The sequence below is a fragment of the Narcine bancroftii genome, chromosome 8 (genome assembly GCF_036971445.1).
Source record: "Narcine bancroftii isolate sNarBan1 chromosome 8, sNarBan1.hap1, whole genome shotgun sequence".
Lineage (NCBI taxonomy): Eukaryota > Metazoa > Chordata > Chondrichthyes > Torpediniformes > Narcinidae > Narcine > Narcine bancroftii.
In genome coordinates, this window is record NC_091476.1 from 35699772 (window position 1) to 35713242 (window position 13471).

A 13471-nucleotide genomic window follows, 5' to 3' on the forward strand; every position below is an offset into this window, starting at 1 on the left:
CGATGCTTTGCCAACACAAGAGAGACTTGTGTGTCACTTAATGTATGACACTACAATAAGAGCTGATGCTGCAACATCAATGTTAAAATAAACAGCAATTTCAATTGGTCTGCCAGCTAATCCAGAGGCTATCCCTCATGCTCTCCAATTTCATTATTCTTGAACTTTATTCACCCATTTCTACCCAAAATCCAGAAACTGATCAAATAAATACTTTTGTTTCAAATTACCTTCTTTGAAAATCTATTCTTTCTCCATCTGTCGACATCCATGGCTCTTCTACTCTGGGTCATTTTCAGAATTTTTGATAACTACATTTCATTATAGGTAAGGATTTGCCTTATATCCCTCTCTCTCCTCAGGTTACCTTTTAAACAATGTCCTAACTTATCTTGTTTCTCCTTGGATGAAATTTGTTGTATCTTAAAACAAATATTTTAGGAGCACATAACATTGTTTTCTGAGTAGAACTTGGCCTCCTATCAGATTTGTCCTTTGTTTCACCGTTAAGGTTATTGAAGTTGCTTTCTGCTTTTTATTGACAAGAAAAATTTCATTTATTTTATTTCCAATTACCAGCATGCCTGATTCTTTTAGATTTTGTGCATCTCCAGCTGTCCACGTACAACACTTGCAAGCTCACTGACTCTTATAAAGCTTAGATCTCCCACATCTCCTGCATCATGTACAGCTAGTCATCCTTTCTTCACAGTTGCTTTGATGTCTTCACTGCCACACCTTTCTTTGGTTATCTTCCCCTCATTGTAGCCTGCTGGGTAATTGATTTCGACCACCACTTGCTCTGTACTTTTTCTCAACATCACCCCATTAATTCAAAATCATTTTTATTCTTCACAATGTACGTTGGTTCACCAACGTGAGATCCCATCCATGCCTGAGCAGCCATTACATCCATTGACTTGCGAGGAGCAGCATGCGTTTTTGGCGTGAGAGTAAAAAGTGCTGAATCAGTGGGGAATTGCCGTAGAGCGATCCCAAAAAAAGCATTAAGTTACTGGGCTTGCAGGTGCAGTGCCCTGAGGGTGATCGCAGGAATGTAATCCACCAAATGGAATCAAACCCCCGAACAAGCCCTTCGGAGAAGGAGGGGAGCGGTTAAGATTCTGGGACTGACGATGCGAGGTTCCAGGGTCCCGACGAGGGGAAGCCCCGATGTAGCCCTCCGAAGGCAGGAGTATACCGGAAGAAGGTCCGGGACAACCGGTGAGAGGTTCCTGGGTCCCGATAAAGGGCTGGGGCAGACGCAGAGTGGCAAGAGCCTGAGGAGGAAGGCCTCCAAGAAGAGCCCCCGTAGCACTTCGTTAGCACCAAAAATCCAGCGGGCCTGCTGGGCTTCAGTGTCCCAGCTGAGGAGCACCAAGGCCGATCTATCTCTGTGGGGATGGGATCAGGCAACAATGGCCTACTTTCATTGAAGGTGAGGCTGAGGCTGGCTGCACCAACCTGGCTTTGTTGAATTTGGGGTTTGCAAACAACAGCAGCGATGCGGATCTACCTCTGCTGAGGGTGGGATCAGGCGACAGCGATCTACCTTCGCTGAAGGTGGGGTCCAAGTCTAGTTGCACTGACCTGGCTTTGTGGAAGTCAGGGTCTTAAAAAACAAGCAGTGATACTGTTATGCCACTGCATGAGGTGAGCTGCATGAGATGATTGGATCTCAGTATATCGAGTGGCAGCGAGAGGGAATACCCCGCACAAGAGCCGGTAGACGGGTGAGAATAACCAGAAAAAGCCCGAAGAAGGGTGTGGTCTCTGCACAATGGGCGCCTGCTCGATTGGGACCCAAGAGTAATACCTGCCAGAGATCAGAGGCTTAGACCAGCGACTAAATTGTAAGTCACCTGGTCAAATTGGAGGAACTGGTGTCGGTCATGGTGAGCAGGTTTCCTACGCCATCAGAGCAGGGGGAGGACATTTATGATTATACATGGGGAGAGGATGAAGGGCCAGTAATGGAAGCTGAGTCACCCAAATCCCCATACACTGCTCAGGCCAGTCAGGAGGAGAATATATCGGCTATTGCTGCAAAGTTTGCAGTACCGAAAGGTATCAGCCAGCCTCTAGAGGATAATATTGCAGAGTATATAATATATATGTTGGTGAATGCTTTTCAGTATACAGTACTAGATGAATCCATCAAGAAGTACCCCTGTCCTGTTAACTGCCCTCTATTGGAGATGCCTAAGGTAAACCCCATGATATGGGACAATTTGAAGGTCCCTACACAGGCAAAAAAAAAATGAAATTGCAAAGATTACAGGGGTCACTGGATAAAGGTATCACTGCATTTGCACAAACTCTCTCACATGATTTATCAGAGACCCAACCATACACTCTAGGGCTGTTATCCCATGCAAACTATGATCTGAATTCCTTCAGGAAGGAGCTGATCAAGCCCGACCTAAATGTAAGATATGCTCATTTGTTCAGACCATTTAATCCTTTAACAAAATTTCTATTCGGTGATGATCCAGCAAACAAGTGAAAGATTTGATTGAGCAGAAGAAGGCAGCAGCTGGCATGGTCAGAGGACCGAGAAAATAGGCAAGAGAACCTATTATTTTTCACCCCTATCGCAGGTATGCTGGGGAATTTAAGTAGGTTATCTGAGGTGGTTTCCCGCTCCAAGTGGCTACAGCCAACGGGTCTTTTTTTAGGGGAACACCCTCTATGAAGACAGCGGAAGCAGTATTTTCCCGCTCAAAGTGCTTTGCAGAGGTGGGCCCAGAATTCCCCAGCCCACAGACTAGGTGGGTCATGGAAGTGAATGCTATGCATTTAAGTTGAGTACTCTTAATAATTACAAGGCTTTAAAGATTGACGGTTGATTAACGCTATTCTCTGACAGATGGTGTAACATTACCACTGATGCTTCTACTCGGCAGGCCGTGAAGGGGTATAAAATCGAATTTGACCCACAGAAATCCCCTCCAATAAGGAGGAAGGGTCTATATACATATATATGCAGACCGCAACTGATGGAGGCTGTACATGTTGAGATCATGGCGTTTTAAAGAACATAATTGAACATTGTATCAAACATCTTCACACGACCCAAAAGTGGTGGCACTAGAGTGATACTGGATCTATCGGATCTTAATGAATATATTTTGCACAGGCATTTTAAAATGGATAACATACATTCTGTGATGGCTATTACATGGCCTCGATAGATTTGCAAGACGCATATTATTCAGTCACGATCTTCCCACACCACAGGAAATTCTTGAAATGTTCCTTGAAGGGAGAGCTATGGCAGTATAAGGCTTTGCCAAATGGGCTGAGCTCGGTGCCCATTTACCAAGTTACTGAAGCTGGTGTTTGCCAAGGACAGGAAAGAGGGGCACATTGTAATGCTTTACCTTGATGACACTCTTATCGTGGGCAGATCATTTGAGATACAGAAGGCATGAGACTTACCCTAACAGAGGATAAAGCGGCAGAGGTCAGGACTGCCTGCGGAGGGCTCATGACAGAGTGTTGTCCCTCCATAAGAAAGGTGGTCAGGTTAATTGGGAAACTGGTGGTGGCTTTCCCAGTGGTACAACATGGCCCGCTAAATTATAGGTTCATGGAAAGGGCAAAATATCTGAAGAGCAGATATATAAAGGGACATTTTGACAGACCCATGAGGCTAACTAGTGAGGCCAGATTCAACCTGGTATGGTGGATCAACCATATATCACAGCATTACACGAGGATCGAGATCAGAAAGTTGGACCTGGAGATCAGGTCAGATGCCAGTGGTGAAGGTTGAGGACCCACGAATCTAAAAGTCTCTACAGGGGGCAGATGGATGGACATAGAGCTCAGGGAGGCCTCTAAATCAGGCATCAGTTATTTGGAAATGCTAGCACTAAAGTTTCTAGCACTAAAGTCTTTCTGTGCGAGGGAAGCTGACATTCATCTACTGCTGAGGTTAGATAACTCTTCAGCTGTGGCCTACCTCAATAATATGGGAGGTCTTAAATCTCCTTCCTGTAACAAGTTAGCCATTGAGACAGCACTGGTGCATTCAGAGGAGCATTTAGGTTACTGCCGCCTACCTGCCGTATAGGTACAGGTGGACCTGATGTCCAGAAAATTCAATGATAGCACTGAGTGGACTCTGGGTAAAAAATATTTTAAATTACTAGCAGACACCTTTGGCATGCAGGAGATCGATTTGTTGGCATCCAAGCTTAATGCCCAGGTTCTGAGGTTCGTGTTCTGTCTGCTGGATCCCCAAGTGGAGGCCATTGATGCCTTCACCCTAGACTGATCTAAATGTTACTTTTATGCATTTCCCCCATTTGCCTTGGTGGCGAAGTCCCTGAATAAGATACAGGAAGACGGTGCCTCGGAATTGCTGGTAGTGTCTAATTGGCCTTCCCAATGTTGGTTCCCCATACTTCTTAGGGTATGGTGGGAACTCTGTTGATTTTCACGAAAAGCAAAAGTCTGCTAATCCAACTGGTGTCAAAGATATCTCATCCATTGTCTCACTTAAGTCTGTTAGGTTGCAGGATCGGAGAGCAAGGATCAACATAAATGCTCTGCAGCCTAGAACTCTGGACATCCCGTGGGTATCTTGGAGAAAGTCTACTCAGAAACAGTATGTTTCCTATGTGGGGAAATGGAAAAAGTACTGTGCACAAATCAGACTGAATGAACAGTCAGCCTCTATCAGAGGCGTACTGAGTTTTATAAACAATATGTTCTATGTGCAGGGAGCCAGCTACAGTGTGTTGGCTGCTTTCTTGATGCTCCAGGAAATCAAAAGATTTATGAAAGGAGTGTTCTACTTGCATCCACCGGTTACCCAATATAAGGATATTTGGGACGTAAATATTGTTTTGGACTATCTAAGGCTACTGTCACCAACTTCCAGTTTGGTTTTACGTAGCCTACCACATAACCTGATAATGCTGGTGGCCTTGACGTCGGCCCAGAGTGTACAAATTTTGTCTCACATTTATATGGACTATATCCGTTGGGAGGAGAACTGTGTAAGCATTCAAGTTACAAATATTTTGAAACATAGCAGGCAAGGGAGAATTAGGACAAAATTTTCATTGTATGCATACAGGGAAGATGAAAGACTATGTGTGTTGGATTGTTTAAAAAGATACGTTGTACGTACAAAACATATTAGACTAAATAAGAAACACCTCTTTATATGCTATAAGAAGCTGCATCAGCGGGCTACCCCCAAGATATTGGCCAGATGGCTGCGAGAGGTCATGAGAGTGGCTGGAGTGGATATTTCTCAGTTTGGGTCCCGTTCAACTAGAGCAGCAGCGACCTTGGCAGCCAATAGGGCCGAGGTCCCTATATGGGATATCCTTCACCAGGCAGGATAGAGCGATGAGAGAACCTTTAATAGATTCTACGATAAACCTTTAAACTCAAAGGGTCTGAGCTTCATGGCTTCCATCCTACACGCAGCTGATTGAACAAGGCTGTGGGAAGGGGACCCATTGAACTGATTATGGTCTGTCTGACCACCCAAATCGAATAAGCCACTCAGCTAAAAAATCTCACGTTGGCGAATCAAAGCACATTGTGAAGAATAATGAAGAGTTAAACAAGCACTTACCTGTGCGAAGATTATTATTCGAGCAAAGGATGTTGGTGAGTCAACTAGTGTTCCCTCCTCTCTTTTTTCTTGTTTATAGATAAACATGTTCAGTCACAGGTTCGTGTTATGGTTAGTTTGCTTAATTTAGCTCATTTAAGTTCAGTGGCTTCTCCCTTCCAAACTGTAAAGGAATGGCTGCACATGTGCGGATGGGATCTCGCGTTGACTCACCAACACCCATTGCTCGAATAATAATCATCAAACTTTGCACAGGAAAGTCCTCATTTAACTCTTTATTATGTTCCACTTGCTCTCACCTTTCTTCCTGGAACGGGTTGTAATCTATAAATCCACAATCTCCCACTAGTACACCCCTTTATTGACCATTTCACACCCTTCTTGTTCATTCCTTCATTAATAAGATATCCTGTTTGTCTACCTTTAGCACTTTCCAAAGCAGTGAATCTTGTGCAACACCTGAACACTTCTGCTCCATTGTCTTGGCCTCCTTTACTAATGAGATAGAAACCAATGTCCTGGGAAAAATGCTGGAGCTGCCGTAACAGAAGCACTGCTGCTGGTGTAGACCCAGGAATGCAGGAAGCAGAAACATGGTGCTGCTCTCCAGGGTCAAACAGCCCAGTCCAAAAGCTGACAGTATTTTTATTTAAAATACTGCAAGTGTGGAGGTCTGTGCCCAAGATGGCACGGCGTCGAGGGGCTGCAGACTCCAGGGGAGCCGAAGACTAGAGTAGGGCTCCAGAAATGGGGAGAACATCCCCTGTTGAGATGTTGAGAGGAGAAGCAGAAAGGATGATCCTACAGGATGGTGACTATGGCGGTGCAACAGCAAGGGGCTCAGTGGCTGAATGACCCACATAGGCTGCAGGTGACTTACGACTGGGGACCCACACGGACTGCAGCCTGCTGGAGACTGGCTCATGGGAACCAGATATTGGAAGTGAAACTCGAGAGGGTGCTGAGGGAAAGAAGGGCTCCTTAAGGGCCTCAGGAGCTGAAGGCTTCCTAATTGTGTTGGAGGTTTGGATCTGTAGCTCATGTTGATGAATCCAACTGGAGTCTATGCAGCTACAGAGGCTGTGGGAGTGCTGGAGGTGAATCCACAGACACTGAAAGGACACTATTTTGCTTCTCCTTCTGTAAGTTGAACCAGGCAACACTAATGGCGACACTGTCTGCCTTACAGCATGCAGAATGCAATTTTGTGTAATCTTATATGTTCTGTACTATAAACATGCACAGTGTTAAATGCTCGATGCGATGTGTTAACACTTTACAATTCCTTGGTAAAGTCAAGGTGGATATGATTTTCCTACAGGAGTGTGGGTTGCCAAACTCCAGAAATTATTGGAGGTGGTCACAATGGTGGCTCCATGAGATGTTTGTGTGATTGGTGGGGGAAAATATTTGCCACACATTCAGTCTGGGCATCTTAAACACATAGAAACATAAAAACATAGAAAATCATACAGCACAATATAGGCCCTTCAGCCCACAAAGTTGTGCCGAGCATGTCCCAACCTTAAAAATTAGCCCTCAATTTTTTCTAAGTTCCCTGTCCTATCCAAAAATTTCTTAAAATACCCTATTGTATCTGCTTCCACTACCATTGCCAGCAGGCCATTCCACGCACCCCCCACTCTCTGAGTAAAAGAAAACTTTTCCCTGACATTTTCTCTATACCTACTCCCCAGCACCTTCAAGCTGTGTCGTGGCAACCATTTCAGCCCTGGGGAAAAAGGTACCCATGCAAGGCTGATTGAAAAAGGAAGGAAGGAGGCATGCAATCTAAGAGGAATGCCTCTCATCATCTTTACAGCCCTATCAGGTCACCACTCATCCTCCATTGCTCCTAGGACAAAAGGCCGAGTTGACTCAACCTGTTTTCATTAGGCATGCTGCGTAAACCAGGCAACATTCTTGTAAATCTCCTCTGCACCCTTTCTATGGCTTCTGGTAGTGAGGTGACCAGAACTGAGCACAGTACTGACCAAGGTCCTATATAGCTGCAACATTATCTCTCAGCTCCTAAATTCAATCCCATGGTTAGTGAAGGCCTATACACCATATGCCTTCTTAATCATGGAATCAACCTGCATAGCTACTTTGAGCGTCCTATGGACTCAGACCCCAAGTTCCCTCTTATCCTCCACACTGTTTTACCATTAATATTATATTCTACCATCATATTTGACCAACCAAAATGAACTACTTCACACTTCATCTGCCACTCCTCAGCCCAGTTTTACATCCTATTAATGTCCCGCTGTAACCTCCAACAGCCCTCCACACTATCCACAGCACTCTCAACCCTTGTGTCATTTGCAAACTTACAAACCCATCCCTCCACTTCCTCATTCAGGTCATTTATAAAAATCACAAAGAGTAAGGGTCCCAAAACAGATCCCCGTGGAACACCACTGGCCACTGAACTCCATGAAGAATATGTCCCATCTACAACCACTCTTTACCTTCTGTGGGCGTCAGTTCTGGATCCACAAAGCAATGTCCTCTTGGATTGCATGCCTCCTTCCTTCCTTTTTCAATCAGCCTTGCATGGATACCTTATCAGATGCCTTGCTAAAATCCATATACACTACAGCTACTGCTCTTCCTTCATCAATGTGTTTAGTCAAATCCTCAAAAAATTCAATTAGGCTTGTAAGGCACAAACCTGCCCTTGACAAAGCCATGTTGACTATTCTTAACCATATTATACCTCTCCAAATGTTCATAAATCCTACCTCTTAGGATCTTCTCCATCTGTTTACCAACCACTGAGAAGTAAGACTCACTGGTCTATAAATTTATGGGCTATCTCTACTCCCTTTCTTGAATAAAGGAACAACATCCTCCAGTATTTCTCCTGTCCCCATTGATGATTCAAATATCAACACCAGAGATTCAGCAATCTCCTCCCTTGCCCCCACCCACTACAGTAGCCTGGGGTACATCTCATCCAGTCTGGCAACTTTCCAAAATCTCCAGCACATCTTCTCTTTTAATATCAACATGCTCAAGCTTTTCAGTCTGCTGCAAGCCATCGCTACAATCTCCAAGATCCTTTTCCATAGTGAATACTGAAGTAAAGTATTCCTTACATACCTCTGCTATTTCCTACGGTTCCTTACACACTTTCCTACTGTCACACTTGATAGATCCTACACTTTCACGTTTTATCATCTTGCTCTTCACATACTTGTATAAATGCCTTGGGGCTTTCCTTATACCTGCTGGCCAATGCCTTCTCATGGCCCCTTCTGGCTCTTCTAATTTCCTTTTGAAGCTCCTTCCTGTTAGCCGTCTAATCTTCCAGATCTCAAACATTACCTCACTCTATGAACCTTTTGTAAGCTTTTCTTCTTGACTAGATTTATTACAGCCTTTGTACACCACAGTCCCTGTACCCCACCATAACCCTGTCTCATTGGAACATACATATGCAAAATTCCACATAAATATCCACTGAATATTCACATTTCTTCCATACTTTTCCCCGAAAACATCTGTTCCCAATTTAAGCTTCTAATTTCCTGCCTGATACCCTCATAATTCCAATCAAATGCTTACCCCAATCAAATGCTTTTCTAACTTGTCTGTTCTTATCTCTCTCCAATGCTATTATAAAAGAGAGAGAATTATGGTTACGATCTCCAAAATTCTCTCTCACTGAGAGAGCTGACACCTGACCAGGTTCGTTTCCCAATGTCAAATCAAGTACAGATTCTCCTCTTATAGGCTTACTTGTATCTACATATTATGTCAAGAAATCTTCCTGAACACACTTAATAAACTCCATCCCATCTAAACCCCTTGCTCTGGGGAGATGCCAATCGATATCAGGGAAATTAAAATCTTCCATTACAACAACTCTGTTATTATTACACCTATCCAGAATCTGTTTCCCTATCTGCTCCTCGATATTCATGTTTGCGTCAGGCGGGCGGGTTAATAACATTAACACCCAGTTATTGACCCTTTCCTATTCCTAACCTTCACCCACAGAGACTCCATAGACAATCCCTCCATGAAGTTGACCTTTTCTTCAGCTGTGGCACGATCTCAGATCAACGGTACCATTCCCCACCTCTTTTGTCTCCCTCCCTGTCCTTTCTGAAATATCTAAAACAGAGCACGAAGTAAACATTCCTGTCCTTGAGCCATCCAAGTCTCTGTAATAAAGATACAGACAAAGGTTCCATTATTGTCACGTAATACTACATTTAGAATGTAACATACATATGTGATGTAATTTTTGTAGATGTATTTGGGAGATAAATTGGTAAAATTAGAGTAGGTTACATACATATTACATCTTTTACATATTTACACCCTTTACATATTTTAAAACAGCTCTTATTTGAAATACTGAAAAAAATCATATTCAGTGACTTTAAAGAAACTATGGAGAATGTTACGCACATTTCACAAGTAGATGTTAATCGAAATGATGTCATGAAATGAATGGAATGGAGACAGGTTGTCTGTGATATACATTTTTACAAGATTTCTGACCTTTCTGCAAAGTGCTCACTCAAAGGTCATTGAGAGGTTTGTTTGCCTAAAACAACAGATGGGAGCAGATGACTGACTCCTATTGTTTGCTGGAGAAGGAGGGGGTTTTGCAAGTGAGAGAGAGAAGGACATGTGGCTAGCAGTTGGAATCTGAGATGGAGAGAAAGTCACAGCTGAAACAAGCAGGAGAAGCTGGTTGGAACTGAAACAGAAACTCCAGAGTGGCAGGTGGCTGGAAGTGCTATCTGTCTAATGTTTCTCTTGGAATAAAAGGAACAGAAAGGAACTCTGTAGTAGCCTGAAAGAAAGAGGTTATCATCTGGAGAACCCTGATGGGGAAATTTTCATCAGCAAGACATTGAGGTGACTAATAGTAGTACCTCAGTTGTGGAAATCCTGGAACCACAAATATCTCTCTGCAAACACTACGAGAACCTTCCTTCTCGTAGTGTTCCTCTCTGCTCGAAACATTTACCTTTCGAGCACCAAAGCATGGTGAATTTTATATGTGTTAAATTCTATGCACAGTATAAGAATTTCCTGCAACCAGAGAACTTGGAAGAATGAGAAATGAGATTGAACTGTGAACCAAAGGACTTCTCTTAAATTTACACACACATTGCACACATTTACAATTAGAAGGGGGTTAAGTTAGGTTAGTTAGGTTAATAGAGATAAGTTAAAGTTTGATTCTGTTTTCATGTTTAAAGATAATTAAAAACAACTTTTGTTTAAATGATTAGGTCATGGTGAATATCTATTGCTGCTGGGTTTTGGGGTCCTTTGTGCTCGTAACACATGAAATTTTTAAACTTTTGTCTACCGTAAGATAAAGAGTTGCCATTTTGTCCAGTACCCTTACAAAACCCTAGAGCACCTTGTGTTCCTAGGCAGACTCCCCTCCAAGTACTGACCAAGCTTGAGCCTACTTAGCTTCCGTGATCAGGCAAATAGGCTGATATGGCCACCATATCATAGCTCCAAGCACTAATCCACACTCTAAGATCATCTGCTTTGTTCACAATACTCCTTTCTGCGGGAGGTAACTTTGCAATCATTGAGGTGAAAGAGGTACCGCGACAGCTCGCTATGGCTGATCAACATCTACACCTTACCCGTGTGGAGTGAGAGGCTGGCCATCTTCCAGCAGCTCCCACCTTGGCTGTCAAAGTCTAGGCCAGTCCTCTGGCCAGTGACTTCAATTGAATCATTAATGAGGCTGGATGAAGTGGTGAGGCCAACAGCAGACTGAACAGCTCCTCCTGATGGTCATGGTATAGAATGCACAGCTGTGCGACACTTTCAGAAATCCTGCAGGATTTTAAAGAAAGCCTCAATCCACCTGGCCAAGACCAGACAGCTCCACCCAGTCCCAGAGAGACTTCGTCTTCGTGTCGAATGCTGTCACGATTACAACCTCTGACATTACGCAAGCATTCATCTCTCACCACTGCTTCCTTCACACCTCCTGCCACCAACAGGAGGACCAGAAGATGGGCAGGGGAATGTAGAAGGTGAACGTGAATTTGCTGATCTAAGAGAACATAGAGGAACTAAAGGAGGAGTACACTGGTTGGAGAACCATGAAATCCTCTTTGACTCTCCAGTGACCTGGTGGGAAGGGACCAAGGAGATGTCAGTCCAGGAATGCTGCTGACTGCCTCAATTCAGGCTGCAGTAGTACGAGCTGAGGCTTGGTGCAGCAAATGCGAGGGCACTGCAGGATGGGACTACAGTTTAGATTCCTCCCATTACCTGGCACTGAGGCACTGACACTAAGGTGAAGTCCCTCACTGAGGGGGGGGGGGGGGGGAGAAATGACAAGGTGCAACAGTGGTAGTAATGGGGCATTGAGAGAACAATGTAAAATGTACATTGATGTGAATATGACTGACACTATGAATGTAAAAGGTCTTGAACAGTTTTCTTGTTTTGTAAATAATTTATTGTGAATAAAGTATGGGCAAAAAAATACATGACAACAAAGGAATCTTGATAGTTTGCTCCAATTCGGTACCATCCAATTTGCACATTTGAAAGAGATACAGAACCCCTTAACAAGGGCACAATGACGGAGGGTGACCTTATCTGGGGAGATCTTCTAATGTAGAGAAGAACATGAAGATAAAGATGCATCTAAGTGTTTCATGTTGCAAAAGTGGTATTTGTCATTTGCTGTTGTTTCTGCATAATTCATCCAGGCCACTGTTGTAGGCCTTGTGCTAGGTTAAAAGTATCAGTCAGAGAATGCAATGGCAGGTACACAGAAAGGGATATTTAAGATTGTGGTGGATCAAATAAAGATGCCCGTAATATGTTTCACCTGTACTGGAACTCATTTTCTATATCAAAATTATCAAGTTCTATGTATAGTTCTCCAAGGAATTCCCATCCTTACTAATTTGTTTGGTTTTATACGGCAGGCAGTAGTTATGAATAATAAAATGGAAGTGCTGGCAGGAAAAAAATAAACAATGACTGCAGTGACTATATTTAAAACTAGCTATTATGTGTATAAAAAATGCTCCAGAAAGTAATTGGAACTGCAAATGAGCAGTGTTACTTTTACATATTGATGCAAATTAACTGCAAGTTCTTTCCTTTCACAACCTGAGCAAGCACATGACTGAGGTGCAACTGTACTTCGAACCTCATCCAAAGTTTTGAAGCTTGGTGCAACACCTCATCTTTACATATGGTCAACAATGACTGCGGAGAGTGGGAAATGCAACTCTGACCATCATTCAAACCTCCCTTCCCTCCGTCAACATTTTCTACACTTCCCGCTGCCTTGAAAAAGGAGACGTTCCCCCCCCCCCCCCCCCCCCCACCCCATCCACACGATCTTCTTCCTTCTGTCAAGTAGATATGAAAGTGAAATCATACACATCAGAATCAAGGACTGATTTTTCCATTCTGCTACCAGACTTCTAAATGAATTTCATATTAGTACAATAATGTTGACCTTGCTCCTTTGTACCTGTTCTCTCTGTAATTCTGCACTCTGCACTGTGTTTTACTTGCTATACTAAGTACAGGTTGACTTATTGGATTGTAATATCTGCCAATTTGCATGAGGCAAAAAAGTGTTTAGATAAAAAGAACAGGTACTCCGTTTTAGCATATTGAACTATAGATGTTCGCAAGGTCACCAAGGATAATATCCTGATGTTTCTTTAAAATAGAGCAGAAGATCTATTATATACACTCAAGAAAACAAGGATCTTCAGTCTTCTATCTCATCCAATGAACATTATTTTCAACAGGGCTGTACCGCAAACCTTGAGCTTGCACTGAAGTCTCCAATGTCAAACTTAAACTAGAAACCAAGTAACTCAGAGGCAAGAAGTCTAA